The following is an 18450-nucleotide window of genomic DNA, read 5'->3' on the forward strand; positions in this document are numbered from 1 at the left end:
AAATGCTTTTAGTTTTATTTGGTCTTTATTTTGATTCAGTGAGAATTAACACAACAGCTGATGTCATGAAAAACAATGAAAAGGTGATAGTTAAAATATATTTGTATCAAGAAAATATCAGTACTTGATGACAAAGGCTGATGAACCTTCAAAAAATAAAATCACAAAGCACTTCAAAGTACTTCAACAAAAATATTCATCATCTTCTTCCTTACAAGTCTATCTAAATGCTAAGTTTGTTAAAGAACTACAAAGAAAGCTAAGGTGAATTCTGTTTTACAGCAAAGAGTATTGTAAGTCAGTATGTATTCATGGCGCTTATAATAGTTCTGAGTTAATATGACAGATTTAAAACGTTAAGAATAAAAATTCCTGGCTGGACACAGTGGCTCACGCCTGTAATCCCAGCACTTTAGGAGGCCATGGCGGGCAGACTTCTTGAGCCCAGGTGTTGGAGATCAGCCTGAGCAACATGGAGAAACCCCATTTCCACAAAAAATAGGAAAATTAGATGCACATAGTGATGCACGCCTGTGGTCCCAGCTACTTAAGGGACTGAGGCCTGAGGACCACCTGAACCCAGGAGGTTGAGGCTACATTGAGCCAAGACTGTGCCACTGCACATCGGCCTGGGCAACAGAGCGAAACTCTTATCTCAAAAAAGAAAAAAAAGAAAACTTCCTAATAAAATAGGATTTATTAAAAGCATTACAATTAAAGTCAAGAAGAAGATAAGAACATCCTTTTAATATTACCATATAGCAATGTTCTAGAAGTAACAGTCAATGCAATTATACAAAAAATATATGAAGAGATATAAAAAGGTGAAAGGCGAAAATATTATATATAAATTATAAATTCTTTATCTCAAAGACCCAAAAGATTTCCCTGAAAAACTATTACAGACAGTGAGTTTATATAGTAAAATAATTTTATCTAAATAACAAATTAATATGCAGAAATCAGTCAACTAACTGGATGGCCATAAAATTTTGCTCCCATCCAAAAGTCAAGTAAACCTACAACAAGGGGATTTTTTTTTTTTAAAGGACAAACCTACAAGGAAAAAGAGATAGGAGAAAATTCAAGTGCACTAAAATTTTGGAAGAGGGAGAGCAGACAAGCATGGATTAGTTATAACTGACTTAGCAGGCCTGAAAAAGATAAACATTGAACCCACAGGAAGCAAAGTTTTAAAATGAACAAATTACAAATGAAACTGTAGTTAATATTCACGTCCCAAGGTAGGAAGTATCTTCATCAACATAATAATTTTCAGAGGAATGAGGCGACAGTTCAAAATAGAAAGCCAAATAGGTTCAGGAACCACTGAAAGTAATGGCAAAAATCGCAATTACTTTTGCACCAACCTAATGGCAACATCTCTTCTGCAAAGGGGATGGTGTACTTAGAACAGCTAATGTTTCGGACGCCAAGGCAGGAGGATCACTTTATGTTAGGAGTTCGAGACCAGCCTGGCCAACATGGTGAAACCCCATCTCTACTAAAAATACAAGAATTAGACGGGCATGGTGGCGCATGCCTGTCATCCCTGCTACTTAGGAGGCTGAGGCATGAGAATCACTTGAGCCTGGGAGGCAGATATGGCAGTGAACTGCTAACAAGCCACTGCACTTCAACCTGGGTGAAAGAACAAGACTCTGTCTAAAAAAAAAAAAAAAAAAAAAAGACAGCTAACAGACAACACAGTAAAAACTAGTTGAAAAGCAATTAGAAACCAACATTTCCTTTCCCATCCAAATAAATCCAGAAGCTTAATCTGTGGAGTAAGTACAAGATTGACTTTGGACAGGAAGATACCAGATACAGTTCAGAGACAAGCCCCTTCTTTCAGCTGAATCTGAGGTATAAAATAAACTGATGCATACTCAGTACTGGTGTTGAGACCTAATCTCCACCTAAAACTGCAAGTTACACGTCTTCCCATTCAGGAAATTGGAAGGCTTTTCCTGGAAACATGATTTCATAAAAAGATACCCAAGAATGGAGATTTCCCAACAAACACTCACCCAGATCATCCCTTAATGAAGTGTGACATCAACAGTGTACTGTGATCCCCAATGGCTCAGAGTGTCCAAACAGCTTTTAGATATGCATTCTTAACCATGAACAGACAACCAAGGACTACTTAACAGCTGAGTAAAGATATGCAAAATACCTTCATGATGAAAAAAACAGAATGAAAAACTCAACTTGGTAGAATTGGTAACTATAAAGGGGGGAATCTTTTAAGAAAATAATTAATATATTCAGAGAGATAAGAAAAGATACCCACAAAATATGAACATAATGCCAGGAAAAAAAATCTTATTTACAGGAGGAAAAATGTACTCTTCCGTGTTAAAAATATGAGTGCAGAAACTTAAAATCCAATAGATGAAAATACCATTTCCCACCTACTGAAACCAGGGTTCCTTAGAGAAATGGTATATTGCAGGTCAGAGGCAGGAAATGTGTAAGATTAGCCTAGAACACCTGCTTATAGTAGACAGCAAGAAAGCTACTGTAGACTAATGGGGGAGTTGAAAGGACTCCAGAGCCAACACGAATAGGTTCCAACTGGCCAAAGACAGGACAATTTGAACATGAATAAAAATCACTGCAATTAATTAAAACACATCAAATATGTGGTTTTGAGGGGTTTTTTTGTTTGTTTTTTAGAGGCAGGGTCTCACTGGCAACCCAGGCTGGAGTGCAATGGCATGATCATAGCTCACTGCAGCCTTGAACTTCTGGACTTACATGCTTAAGTGATTTTACCACTTCAGCCTCCTGAGAAGCTAGGGCTACAGACATGTGCCACCATGCCTAGCTAATTGTTTTATTTTTTGTAGAGACAAGGTCTCCTTATGTTGCTCAGGCTAGTCTTGAACTCCTGGCCGTAAAGCAATCTTTCTGCCTCAGCCTCTCAAAGTACTGGGATTACAGGCATGAGCCACCATGCCTGGCCTCAAATATGCTTAAATCTATGAGTTCATCATGATACTAATACCAACAAAAACAAATCTAATTCCAAAGCAAGATTCAATAACATAAAGATATCGATTTTTCCTAAATTATCTGTAAACTTACTTTGATCCCAATAAAAATACTAACAGAATTTTTAATTAGATAAGCTGATTCTCAAATTTATATGGAAAAATAAGCAAGAACAGAAAATTCTTTTTTTTTTTTCTTTGAGAGTGAGTTTCGTTCTACTGCCCAGGCAGTGGTGTAATCTCAGCTCACTGCAACCTTCGCCTCCCATGTTCAAGTGATTCTTACGCCTCAGCCTCCCAAGTAGCTGAGATTACAGGAGTCTGTCATCACGCCCAGCTAACTTTTTATATTTTTACTAGAGATGAGGTTTCACCATGTTGGGCTGGGTGGTCTCCAACTCCTGACCTCAAGTGATCTGCCCCGCTTGGCCTCCCAAAGTGCTGGGATTACAAGCGTGAGCCACAGCACCCGGCCAAGAACAGGAAAATCATAAAAAGAGATGAGTAAGAGAAGAAACTAGCATATTATGAAACTACAATAAATAAAACAGTGAGGTATAGAATAAGAACAGATAGAACAGACAGACAAGAGTATGAAATAGACCCAATTTATCAAGAAGTTTAATATTCAATGAAATTTCAATAGGGGATATAGATTTTTCAGTAAGGCAGTCTAAAACAACTGGGAAGCAACTGAGAAATATTACTTTGAATTCCTGTCTCACACCAAAAGAAATTCCAATATAAAAATAAAAATTTGGGGAGCCACCTACCCCTTACCATACATAATAAATGTTTATGTAAAATAAAGTCTTAAATTTAAAAATTATTGGCCAGGCACAGTGGCTCATGCCTCTAATCCCAGCACTTTGGGAGGCCAAGGTGGGTGGATCACAAAGTCAGGAGATCAAGACCATCCTGGCTAACACAGTGAAACCCAGTCTCTACTAAAAATACAAAATATTAGGCAGCAAGATGGCACATGCCTGTAGTTCCAGCTACTCAGGAGGCTGAGGCAAGAGAATCACTTAAATTTGGAGGCAGAGGATGCAGTGAGCCGAGACCATGCCACTGCACTCCAGGGTGGCCAAAAGAAGAGAATCAATTTCCTAAGTACCTTAAAATAAAGATTATATATATATATATATATATATATTTAATAAAAATTTTAATGTAAAAGTAAATTATAAGAATACTGAACATTTTTTATTTTTATAATTTTAAAGTTAGAAGATCCTTGTAAATATGACATTAAAAAAATAGGTATATTTGGGAGGCCGAGGCAGGCGGCTCACGAGGTCAAGAGATCGATACCATCACGGTCAACATGGTGAAACCCCGTCTCTACTAAAAAAATACAAAAATTAGCTGGGCATGGTGGCGCACACCTGTAGTCCCAGCTACTCGGGAGGCTGAGGCAGGAGAACTGCTTGAACCCGGGAGGCAGAGGTTGCAGTGAGCCAAAATCGCGCCACTGCACTCCAGCCTGGCACCTGGCGACAGAACGAGACTCTATTAACAAAATTTTTTAAAAAGAAAAAATACAGATGAAGACAGAGACTTTAGGTGAAATGAGGCAAAATGGTGGTGGGAAGTTCTAGATATGGGTACTTCCACCCAAGCAACAACTGAGTGGCAAAAAATGACTGGAACCAGCTACTTTGGATCTCCAGAACTTGACTGTACACCTAAAACAACTACAGGAGCGATGGAGGAGAGACTGGTGATCATTCGTAAGTGAATAGTACAAACCAGCCACTATCCCTCATTCCTTACCCCAACTCAGCTGTGAGAACAGCACACTGTGTTCCTGGAACAGCTGGCTGGACACAGGGCTGGCAGTGATTAACTTTTATCAAAATTTGGAATTGTGTGTTTGGGCTGGTCTGGAGCGGACACCTTGGTTTCAGCCTCCTGGGCAGGAGCAGCTTTCCCTGCAGCATCTATCAGATTTACTGAGAACATGATCCTTTTTCTTTTCTATGCAGACATTTAAGGAAATCTTTGTCAGGTCACTACTTTACCAAAAAGATAATAGAACAGAAACTCCAGTGCCTACAAACAAGAAACATAAACTGTGAAAAAAAAAAAGTTCAGAAAAAGGCACATGAATGGCTCTATCTCTCAACAAGTAAAAAATCTTCAATCTAAAAAGACTGGGAGAATCAGATTTCCAAAGTTAACAAAACATTTGAAGAAATAATGGCTGAAAACTGCCCAAATATGATGATGATAAATATACATAACCAAGAAGTTCAACAAACTTCAAAAGCAGGATAAACTCAAAGATATCCACGTCTACGCCCATTGTGGACCTTAAAGAGAGCAGCAATTTTGAAAGCAGCAAGAGAGAAAAGACGCATGTGGTTCAAGAGATCTTCATTAGATTATTTAGATTATCAGCATATTTTTCATCAGAAACCACAGATGTCTTTTCCAGAAGCCAGTGGGATGACATATTTAAAATGTACAGAAAAGGGAGAAAAAAAAATCTGTCGGCCAAGAATTCTATATGCAGCAAAAAATCCCTCCAAAAATAAGGAGAAATTAAGATATTTCCAGATAAGCAAAAGCAGAAAGATGTTCATTTCCTGCAGACCTGCCCAACATGAAATGCTAAAGAGAGCAAAAATGATAAAACACTGAACAGCAACTCATCATGGTAAGAAGAAATAAAGAATACAAGTGAAAAGTAAAGGTAACTAAGGAGATAACAGAAAAGCTAACAGTAATGTACTTTAGGTTTATAATTAATTTTTTTTTTGTTTTTTGAGATGAGTCTTGCTGTGGCCAGGCTGGAATGCAGTGGTGTCATCTCGGCTCATTGCAACCTCCACCTCCCGGGTTTCAAGAGATTACCCTGCCTCAGCCTCCTGAGTAGCCAGGACTGTAGGCACACGCCACCACGCCCAGCTAATTTTTTGTATTTTAATAGAGCTGGGGTTTCACCATGTTGGTCAGGATAGTCTCCATCTCTTGACCTCATTATGTACCCACCTTGGCCTCCCAAAGTGCTGGGATTACAGGAGTGAGCCACCACACCCAGCCTATAATTAATTTTTTAAAATAATATAAAAGATAAAGATATAAAACAGTAATTTAGGCTGGAAGCCTGACCAAAATGGAGAAATATCATCTCTACTAAAAATACAAAATTCGCCAGGCATAGTGGTACACGCCTGTAACCCCAGCTACTTAGGAGGCTGAGGCAGGAGAATCGCTTGAACCCAGGAGGCAGAGGTTGTGGTGAGCCAAGATAGCGCCATTGCACTCCAGTCTGGGCAACAAGAGTTAAACTCCATCTTAAAAAAAAACTTAAAAAACAGTAATTTTAAATTTATATTAATGAGCACACAACATATACAGATGTAATCTATGACAATAATACAAATACAAGTACAGCAGTAGAGTGTATACCTCTGAAACAAAATTATTTGCAGTATGTTATTATAAATTTAAGATGCCTATTTTAATCCCCAAGGTAACCATTAAAAAAAAAAAAAAACTTTTAAAATATATAGAAAAGAAGGAAATCAAATGACATACTAGAGAAAAATTTAACATAAAAAGCAATAGAAGAAATGGAAAGAAAAAACATAAGACATGCAGAAAACAGCAAAATGGCAGAGGTAAATCCTTATGAAGAATTACCTTAGATATATACTGGCAGACTAACTTTTTAAAAACACGATCCACCTATATGCTGTATACAGAAGATTCACTTCAGGGCCAGGCACCACACTCATGCCTGTAATCCCAACGCTTTGGGGGCCCAAAATGGGAGGATTACCTGAGCCCAAGAGTTAAGAGAACAACCTGGGCAACAAAGCGAGATCCCATCTCAATTTAAAGAAAAAGATTCACATCAGATACAAAAATATAGAATAGTTAAGTAAAAGGACAGAATACCTATTACATGCAAATATTAACAAAATGAGAACTGGAGTTACTATACTAATATCAGAATTAACTTTAAATTAAAAAAAAAAAGGTTATGAGACAAAGGAATTACATATTGACGAAAGGTTCATTCTAGCAAGAAGAAACAGCAGGTTCTAAACATATAGATACCTAATAACGAAGCCCCAAAATATAGTAAAGCAAAAATTACCAGAATTAAAAGGAGGGAGACACACAGAACTCTATAATAGTTGGAGACTTCATTTTACCCTTCCAAAAATGGATAGAACCACCAAACAGAAGATCAATAATGAGTTGGAAGGGGCTTAAACAACACCATAAACTACCTAGACCTAAAAGACATATACATACAATAGACTAGTATTCAGCCTCTAAAAGGAAGAAAATTCTGACACATGCTATAACATAGAAGAACCATGAAGACATCATGCTACATGAAAACAGCCAGTCACAAAAAGCCAAATACTGCATGATTCCACTTATATGAAGTATCTAAAGTAGTCTGATTCATAAACAGAAAGTAAAATGGTGGTTACCAGGGGCTCAAGAAGATAATGATGTGGAACTGTTTTTTAATAGGCAGAGTTTTGATATTATAAAATAAAAAAGGTCTGGATATCTCTAGATATCCATGTCACTGTGTGACATGTGAATATACTTAAAAATACTGAGCTGTACACTTAAAAGTGGTGAAAATGGTAAATTTTATGGTTTTTTTTTTTTTACAATTTAAAATAAAAAAGAGAAAAAATAAAGTATCATTTCACACTCATTAGGATTGCCATTTTTCTAAAAAAGGTCAGGAGTGGTGGCTCACACCTATAATCCCAGTGCTTTGGAAGGCCAAGGTGAAAGACTAAATTAAGGCCAGAAGTTCAAGACCAGCCTGGGTAACACAGCAAGACTCCATCTCTAAGTTATTACACACATACATAAATTTTAAAAACAGAGAAAAAAAGTTTTTTTAAAAAAAATAAAAGAAAAACTTAAGTACTGATAAAGACCTTCAGAAATTAGAACCCTTGTGTATTGCTGGTAAAAACGTAAAATGGTACCATACCGTGGAAAACAGTTTAATGGTTTCCCAAAGTCACATATGGATATTAACCTATGACCCATCAATTTCATTCTAAGATATATACCCAAAATAACTGAAAGCAATGACTCAGAAAAGATACTTGTACAACAATGATCACAAAAGCATTTTCCCAATGGCCAAAAGGTGAAAACAACCTATGTGTCCAACAAAAAGTGAATGGATAAATAAAATGTTGGTAAACACATACAGGGGAATATATACAGCTTTAACAATGAATAAAATTCTAACACATACTACAACACAGATGAATTTTGAAAACATGCTAAGTGAAGTAGGTCAGACACAAAAGGACAAATATTGTGATTCCATTCATGAGGTAGTTCGATATTATAAGCAAATTCATAGAAACAAAAGGTAGAACAGAAGTTACCAGGGGCTGGAGGGAAGCGAGATGAGGAATGATAATGAATATAGTTTCTATTTGGGATGATGAAAACATTCTGGCAATCGATGTTGATTTTTGCAAGAAATTGTGAATGTGTTTAATGCCTCAAAATTGTGTACCCTTAAAAATGGTAAAAAAAAAAAAAAAAAAAAAAAAAAAAGTCAATTTGGCCGGGCACAGTGGCTCATGCCTGTAATCCCAGCACTTTGGGAGGCTGAAGAAGGGGAATCAGAAGGTCAAGAGATTGAGCCCATCCTGGCCAACATGGTGAAACCCCGTCTCTATTTAAAAAACAAAAATTAGCTAGGTGTGGTGGCACACACCTACAGTCCCAGCTACCTGGGAGACTGAGGCAGGAGAATCACTTGAATCCGGGAGGCAGAAGTCGCAATGAGCCAAGATCACACCACTGCACTCCAGCCTGGCAACAGAGCGAGATTCTGTCTCAAAAAAGAAAATAGTCAATTTTATGTTACTATATTTTACTGGTTTTTTTTCTTTAGAAAAGAAAAAAAAAGACATCATCTGGGGAAAAAAATGCCAAAAGCAATGATACACTATGAAAAAAAAATTTGTAACTCATAATAAAATGAAGACAAAGAGCTCCTACAATCAATGAGATAAACCAACAAACAAATAGAATAAAGGACAAAAAAAAAAAAAACACAGTTCACAAAAAAAAGGAAGCATCACTCTTAAATATATACTTACAAAAATACTACTTAAATTCTGAAGGGCCACCAATTTTCTCTTATAGTAACAAAGGCCCAACAATTCTTAACAATATCCTGTGAGTAAGACTTCCATTCCGTAAACTGGTACGATTACATAGAGGGCAACTAGAAAAATATTTCTTTGACCAAGAAATTCTACTTTTAGGCATCCATCCAACAGATGTATTATCTCATATTGTAAAAAACAAAACGTGAAAGGATATTTATGGTAAAATCAAAAGATTTTAAACAATCTAAGTGTCCTTTTAACCGTAAAAGACAACCGATAAAATTAATGATGACAAAGATATACAACAAAATACTAGGCAGCACTTTGAAACAATGAAGCAACTCTAAATGGACTTACATGCTAGTAAGGAATAACCGCACATAAAAATTAAGTGTAACAGCAAGGTATAGAACAATACATAAACACAACACACCACACACACACACACACACACATACACACACACACGCAGTATAGAACAATACATAAACACACCACACACACACAAGGTATAAAACACACACACACACACACTCTCACTCTCTCTCTCTCTCTCTCTCTCTCTCTCTCTCTCTCTCTCTCTGGATAAATGCCCAGGAAAATGACAACAGTGGTTTGCCTCTAGGGAAAAGAATTGAGTAGATGAATCAGAGGGAAGAAGAATGAGTTTCTGTTTACCCTCTTCTACCTTTTAAAGTTGGTAAGATATGCAAATATACTGGGATTTGATTAGGGTTTCAATGAATTTAAGAGATTAATTTGGAGACAAATTTAACATGTTTACATTACTGAAGTCTTCCCACTCAGATATATGAACATCTTTCCATTTAAAGTTTTCTTATATACCCTACGGTACAGGTGTCCAGTCTTTTAGCTTCCCTGGCCACACTGGATGAATGTGTCATTGGCTACACATAAAATACACTCACATTAATGATAGCTGATGCACTAACAACAAAAATCGCAAAAAAATCTCATAGTGTTTTAAGACGGTTTACGAATTTGTGTTGAACCACATTCAAAGATTTCCTAGGTGGCATGTGATCTGGGGGCCTCAGGCTGGACAAGCTTGCTCTATGGTATTGTTTTCATTTGTTTGTTTGTTTTTGAGAAAGAGTCTCACTCTGTTGCCCAGGCTGCAGTGCAGTAGTGCCATCTCGGGTCACTGCAACCTCCGCCTCTCGGGTTCAAGCAATTCTTCTGCCTCAGCCTCCCGAGTAGTTGGGACTACAGGCACGTACCACCATGTCTGGCTAATTTTTATATTTTTAGAAGAGACAGGTGTTACCATATTGACCAGGCTGGTCTCAAACTCCTGACCTCAGGATCTGCCCACCTCAGCCTCCCAAAGTGCTGGGATTACAGGTGTGAGCCACCGTACCTGGCCGCCCTATGGTATTGTTTTATAGTTTCCTTCATTAAAGTCTTACAAACTTCTTGTTATAGTTATTCCCATTTTTTGCAGTAATAACATGGATTTCTCCATTATATGAAAAAATTTACATAAAAAAAAGATACCATAAAGTATATATATTTGTAACAGCTATATCAAAGAATTGATACTTATACTTCAGAGGGAACATTAAATTTAGCTATTTGATAATATACAGTGTTGGGAGGAATGCGGAGGAAGTGGTGGAAATGCAGTTGGTATAGTGGAATAATGGAGGGTAATTTGGCAGTTGTCTATTAAATTACATAATACGCATACACTCTGACTCAGAAATTCCTATTCTCAGAATCTTCCCTAGAGAAATCACTCATAAATACAAAGAAAATGCAAGTATATTTCTTGCAGATCTATAATAGCAAAAAATTAGAAATAAACTGTCCATCAAAAGAATGTCTAAGCTGCATTATATCCATGCCATTAAATACTTCACAACAGTTAAAAAGGAGATCTTTTTGTATTAACTCCAAAAGACAGCTAAGACATAACACTAAGTGGAAAAAAAAAAAGTTGCAAAAAGATATGTATAGTATACATGTTTTTAAAAGGCATACACAAGATTACTAAATAATTCTTATGGGTACATGTAATACACACTAGAGTGATACTCTTAACATCTGGAGAATGGAGACAGGGACCAGGGAACCAAAGACACATGACATAAATTATGTATGCACATTGTTTACAATTTAGCCATAAATCTGTTTAACATATCTTTACTGGATACCTAAAACAATGCTATTCTGGCTTTAGAAGCTGATCGGAACCATTTAATTCATGTGCTCAGCTACTAAAAATCCATTCAAGGGTTATGACAGAGTCTAAACAAAAATCCCTTTGATCTAATAAATAAATGATTACATTGATTAATTCATTCAAGTATCTCTAAGGTTTAGAATTTTTAGAGTTAAGAAACAATTTCTTCTCTCCCATAGGACCAAAATTTAACTATAAGGTACTTTTAAGTAATTTTAACTTTCTTTAGGGATCTCATCCACTCCCATGATTTAAAATAACACCTTAATGGCTGGGCTCGGTGGCTCATACATGTTCCAACACTTCGGGAGGCCGAGGGGAGTGGATCACGAGGTCAGGAGTTTAAGACCAACCTGGCCAACACAGCGAAACCCCATCTCTACTAAAAATGCAAAAATTAGCCAGGCATGGTAGCACATGCCTGTAGTCTCAGCTACTTGGGAAGCTGAGGCAGGAGAATCACTTCAACCTAAGAGGCGAAGGTTGCAGTGAGCCGAGATCATGCCATTGCACTCCAGCCTGAGCAACAGAGCAAGACTCCATCTCAAAATAATAATAATAATAATACCTTAATACTCCTAAACGCCTTAATTTATCTCAATCAAGATGTTTCAAAACTCCAAACTGCCTACTCTCTTCATCTAGTTTTTTTTTTAACTTGCTCTGTCCCCATTGATCTGTACCTCTTCCGGATTTGGCCATTTCACAAAGTTTTGTGTCTAGCTACTCAATAACAGAAATCTGGAAATCATTCTTAATTTTTTCTCCTTTCTTCCCCTACAACCTGCCATCATCAAGTGCTTATCCTACTTCCAAAATAAATCTCAAAATTGTCCACTTTCACCCATCTTTACTAATACCCCTCTAACCCAAGAAGTCCATAATTTTTCTGCTGGAATACTGACATTATCTACCACAATCCCCAGGAAATCTAAAGATCTTCTTAAAAATGAAACCAGACTACAGCATTCACTTCTTACATGGCTTTTCAGTGTGCTTAGGAGGAAGCCTACAATCCCTCCCCTTATCTGTATGTAACATTTCTGTCTGATTTGATCCCTACAGACAATCTAGGTTTACTTTCAGCCCTACTCTTGCCCACCTTGCTCATTAAGCTTCAGCTAAACTAATCTAAGCCTTATTTCAGGCTGTGGAAGAGTCCAAGCTCATCATCTCAGGATCTTCCTCTGCCTGAAAGACTCCCTTTTCATGCTTCCATCTATTCTCTGCTTAAATGTTACTCTCTCAAAGGAAGATCCTCCTGAATTAAACACTCCACTAATCCATCGCTGATCTCAATTAGGTGTCCCATCTCAGATCATACACATTTTCACAGCTGCATTTATCCAATTTGTAATTATGTATGTTTATCTGCAACCCCCATAAGACTGCATGGTCTATGAGGGCAAAGACCTATGTTCTTATTGCCTCTTACTGTATCCTTGAACTTACACAAAAGCCTGGCCAATAAATATTTACGGAATGAATATTTTCCTTTAACAAATAACCTTTCTGGGATTTGGAGTTGCTTTTTTTCTTTTTTCGGGTTTGGGGTTTTTTCACTCCTCCCTGACCCACACTGAATTCTGGCTCTTTCTCTTCTTGCGTGCATAGGGCACAATCACTTCACCCCCCAGCTCATTTCCCTGTTATAAAACAGGAAATCAGAGTAACTTTCTCAAAAGAAGAAACAAGCTAAAATATAATTACCTTTATCCTTTATCTTTGGTCCTAATTTTTTTTACTTCTGTATTCATCTGCGTAATTACAGTTAGTAACATGACCTGATTTTAGCCCCTAATAAAAGGTTATCATACCCTATCCCTGTGATCCCCTTTACCAAAGAAGCTAAATAAACCCATACTTCCTTCTCCAAACATAATTTAAAAACTACAACAGCACAAATAAACTTCAACTACACACATTAATTTGGAAACAAATCATCAAACATTCATTTATTCTTATGACCACTTATAGGTATTCCAAATCTATGATCTAGTGTAATGATTGTTTTTGATAACAAATTTTCCGAAACGTTTAAACATGATGCAGTAGAGGGCTTTTAAAAAAAACATTACCTTCTTTACGTGACTTCAAATGTTCCATGATTAAGACCTCATCTAACCTAAAGAAACAACAATACTTGCATCAATACGCAAATGAGACCACAGATCCAAAAAGGCAGACTTCAGGTACTAAGAATTTATTTCTCTACTACAAACTACTATTAAGCAAAAAAATCTCTTGCCTCTGTTTTGTAAGACTCAAAACTCTTTTTTAACCACCGTTTTTTTCTTGATATGTTCTTCAAACGTTTCACTTATTGCTTTAAAAAAGAAAAAAAAAAATCAAAGGAATACAGAGCATAGACTATAACAAAGAAAATCTGTTTCCCCTTAAGACAAATTTCAGAAAATGAACAGAAAATCTTACCATTTACAATTCAGTAGTTTTAATTTTTTAATTATCTAGTAAATAAAGTTCTTTTAAGTAAGCCTAGAGAAGGCGCCACTCAATAAATCTTAATTGAAGAAGGCACTCCTCAATAAGTCTCATTTTGCTGATCTCTTTTATTCAATCCTTTCCCTCATGCCTTGAGTTATATTTTTGCCTCCGAATTTCATCACACATCTGACACAATAACAACTATCAATTATAAAAAAAACATGCTTGCCGGGTATGGTGGCTCATGCCTGTAATCCCAGCACTCTGGGAGGCCAAGGCGGGCAGATCACCTGAGGTCGGGAGTTTAAGACCAGCCTAACCAACATGGAGAAACCCCATCTCTACTAAAAATTAAAAAAAAAAAAAATGCTTGATAACACTCTCATCGTAAGTTCCTTGAAAAGACCTTATAATATATTATGACCTCATTTTGCAGTTAAGTAAATTACTCTGTACAATCAGATAAATCTCCTATAGCACAGCTGGTAGGTGGCGCATGTGAAGTTTGCACCTAAAGTCCACATACCTTTCATCATACCACATTATCTTCCCATCAGCTAGAACTAAGACTAGTGAACTGGTCTAATAAAATTGAACACTAGAATTCAAACAATCAGCTAAAGACTTCTGCAACATAAGGATAGGGAAGGGAAAACAAGGCTGTCAGACTATGTTGAATACGTCCATTGTTGATAGTAACAGCATATATGCAAATTATTAGCACTATGAGCAGGTGGCAAAATCGTAAGAATACGTTTTAAAGTTTCAACACTGGTCTCAAGGGGAATGGAATTATGCAGGAAATCTCATTTTCTATGTAATATGTATTTTTTACTGCATAAAGATTTTAAGGGAATGTTTTATTTTTATAACCAAAATACTCTTTAAGAACTGTCCTTTCTGATATGGATATAATTATTCATTTCTGTTTATTACCTACTACACTTTGTTTATATTTACTCATTTACATGACTATTTCTCTAAACCTAACAGAGAGAACTTACCTGAAAATCACACATAACACACTCCCTACTTGATTTTTCCTTTTCAAGGGTTTTTAAGTACAGGCTTATATTTTTTAGTTTGTTTCAGATGTCAACAGAAATTGATCTCAAGTTTCTGCAAAATGAGTGATGTCATCAGATTGAGCTTTAGGAAAAATTAAGCTGGCTACTCTGGAGTCATGAATAGGAAGAAACTGCTTTGTAAATAATTCCATTTTCTAACAGACTAAGGTAAAAGTTCAAAGCAAAACAAGAGAGAGCTAAAGATGACAGTAAAGGACACTTAAAAGGTCTCAACATGGCCCAGGCATGGTGTCTCACACCTATAATCCCAGCACTTTGGGAGGCCGAGGCAGGCGGATCACGAGGTCAGGAGTTCAAGACCAGCCTGGCCAAAATAGTGAAACCCCATCTCTACTAAAAATACAAAAATTAGCTGGGCGTGGTGTTGGGTGCCTGTAATCCTAGCTACTCAGGAGGCTGAGGCAAAGAATCACTTGAACCCGGGATGCAGAGGTTGCAGGGAGCCAAGATCACACCACTGCACTCCAGCCTGGGCGCCAGAGTGAGAATATGTCTCAAAAAAGTCTCAACATTAGAAAGTCTAGTGAGGGGAGGCCTTGCACAGTGGCTCACACCTGTAATCCCAGCACTTTGGGAGGCCAAGGTGGGCAGATCACCTGAGGTCAGGAGTTCGAGACCAGCCTGGCAAAGTTGGTGAAACCCCATTTCCACTAAAAATACAAAAAATTAGCCAAGCGTGGTGGCGCACACCTGTAATCTCAGCTACTTAAGAGGCTGAGGCAGGAAAATCGCTTAAACCCAGGAGGCGGAGGTTCCAGTGAGCCAAGATCACACCATTGCATTCCAGCTAGGGCAACGAGAGCGAAACTCCATCTCAAAAAAAAGTCTAGCATGGGGAAGTGAAGGAGATGGTCATAACTATGAGACTACATTAAGCCCCAGAAGTAAGAATTTCAAATGTTACAGAATTAAGACCAAAAGAAGCAGTTAACAGATTTGGCAATTAGGTCACTAGTGACCTCAAAAGAGCAGATTTGTTATACTGTTGAAGTGCCAATCAGACAGTGGATTTCTTTCTAAAGTATAGGGAAAAGAAGAAATCATTAGAAAAAGATGCAGGGATTCTGGAGGATAAAGCATTTTCATCTCAACAGAGGATAAAGCACTGCAGACTGATAAAGGGGCCAGAAGAAGGAAGTTGGTGAAGAGAAAGATATAAATTCTTCTAGTCATTACCAGGGACCAAACACACAGTAAGTTTACATCCAGGTGTGGCAGCAAATTCACGATGTTTGGTCCAGATTAACAGCACAGTGGTTCACACCTAAAATACCAGCACTTTGGAAGGCCAAGGTGAGCAAATCACATGTGGTTGGGAGTTTGAGACCAGCCTGACCAACATGGAGAAAACCCGTCTCATTTTTAGTAGAGACTAAAAATACAAAATTAGCCAGTCGCGTTGGCGCATGCCTGTAATTCCAGCTACTCGGAAAGCTGAAGCAGGAGAATCGCTTGAACCCGAGGGGAGGGGTGGAGGTTACAGTGAGCCGAAATGGTACCACTGCATTCCAACCTGGGCAACAAGAGCAAAACTCCATCTCAAAAAAAAGAAAAAAAAAACAGATTGTTTAAGAATTGTAGCTGCTATTAACTGAGCACCTACTATGGGCCAGCTGTATACCCTGTATTATTTTTAGTTTTCACCTCAACAATTAAGGAAACCAGGCATTACCAAACTCATTTGTTAACTGACTGAACTACAGCTCAGAGGTTACATGACTTGCCTGATTGCCTGATATCACAAACTGGTAAATACTGGTAAATATTTCTATTAAGGCATAGTTTTATTAAAACACAATGTGCATGCAGTAAAATTTACTTATTTTAAGTGAAAGGTTTGATAAATTTATTAAATGTATATACTTGTGCAACCTCCACCAATCCAGTTTTAGAACACTCTATCACCCCAAAACTCCCTTCATGGGCAGGCCAGATTTAAACCTGAATCTGTATGACTCCAACTCATGTCATGCTACAAATGCCCTAGGCAACACTCAAGTGAGAAAATGGCTTTTTTCAGCAGAAAATCTGCAAAATTAAGTTGTTACCCTTCCTAGTTCCCTTTCCATGTGAGACCCTTATATATCTCTAGAACCATACTTATATCATGATCTCACCAAATTCACAAGTTTACTATAACATGGAAATATACTCCCTAAAAGCACAGCATAATCAGACTTAGGGCACAGTATGCTATTACAGATACTGCGGTCTTTTTTAAAAAAATGCAAAAGGAGTTAGGAAAAGGAAAGACAAACGAACAGTTAAGTCCAAGAGGAAGACAGAATTATTAACGGACCAGTAAAGTCCCTAAAAAGGGGAAATATGATATACAAATGGAGAGAACATGGAATAGTAGAAGTCAGGAGTCTGTGTCATAGAAGAGAGACTAACTGGAACAGAAGCTTCTCTTCTATAAGCAATGTAAAACTGTACAGAGACATAGGATGGAATGACTTCCTAGGCAGGAGTTAACACTTATTTGGCTAAGAAACAGGACTACACAATATTAAGGCAGACAAAAATCAGAATAAAGTGAGACAATATTCATAGTAAAGTTATAAAGCTAAAACTCATTAAATTTTATAATAATTTTCTATAACTAAAATAAGTCCAAATTTTTCATTACTTAAAAAAAGCAGACCAGGTGCAGTGGCTCACGCCTATAATCCCACCTGAGGTCGAGAGTTCAAGACCAGCCTGACCAACATGGAGAAACCCCGTCTCTACTAAAAATATAAAATTAGCCAAGTGTGGTGGCACATGCCTATAGTCCCAGCTACTGGGGAGGCTGAGGCAGGAGAATCACTTGAACCTAGGATGCAGAGGTTTCGGTGAGCCTGACAGCGCCATTGCACTCCAGCTTGGGAAGCAAGAACAAAACTCCTTCTCAAAAAAAAAAAAAAAAAAAAAAAGCAAATATAGAATTATAAACATACAAGAATTCAGGCCTGGTGCGGTGGCTCACACCTGTAATCCCAGCACTTTGGGAGGCTGAGGTGAGTGGATCACCTGAGGTCAGGAATTTGAAACCAGCTGGCCAATATGGTGAAACCCTGTCTCTACTAAATATACAAAAATTAGCTGGGAGTGGTGGTGCACACCTGTAATCCCAGCTACTCGGGAGGCTGAGGCAGGGGAATTGCTTGAACCCTGGAGGCAGAGGTTGCAAGGAGCTGAGATAATGCCACTGTACTCCGGTCTGGGCAACAAAGCAAGACTCTGCCTCCAAAAAAAAAAAAAAAATCAGATACCATATCAGTGCCAGAAATAATTAAAATAGTTATAATAAAATATGACAAGCCTGAAACGAAAAAAAGTACAACTCTAAACAGGAGGAGGATAAAATAAAATTTTCACTTAACTTATATTTTCACTTCCATTCAAACCTTTCCTTAGTTCTATAGAACTAGAAACACAATTCACTAAGTCTAGATGAAATCCTCTTCCAAGCAAGGAATCAAAGAAACTGCTGGCCCATAATTAACAGAACACATTTTTTATGACTAATATATAACAGGTGCTATAATATCCAATTTGTTGAATCGGTACCCTGATTATTACCCTGAACATTCTGTCTAGCC

General features: G+C 37.4%; 1 protein-coding gene across 5 annotated transcripts in view; it reads right to left on the reverse strand.

The window, feature by feature from the left end:
* ZMYM2 (zinc finger MYM-type containing 2) overlaps positions 1–18450 on the reverse strand; it is a 123041-nt gene that overhangs the window by 98180 nt on the left and 6411 nt on the right. Inside the window, exon 3 of one of the 5 annotated variants that reach the window (XM_032260146.1) lies at positions 13412–13458. The exons of the other annotated variants lie outside the window; for them this stretch is intronic. The gene's annotated coding sequence lies outside the window, so the exon portion shown is untranslated. The remainder of the gene's footprint in view (positions 1–13411; positions 13459–18450) is intronic. 5 annotated transcript variants of the gene reach the window in all.

Source organism: Sapajus apella, unplaced genomic scaffold (assembly GCF_009761245.1).
Source record: "Sapajus apella isolate SASKATOON/1434 unplaced genomic scaffold, GSC_monkey_1.0 scaffold114, whole genome shotgun sequence".
Taxonomy (NCBI): domain Eukaryota; kingdom Metazoa; phylum Chordata; class Mammalia; order Primates; family Cebidae; genus Sapajus; species Sapajus apella.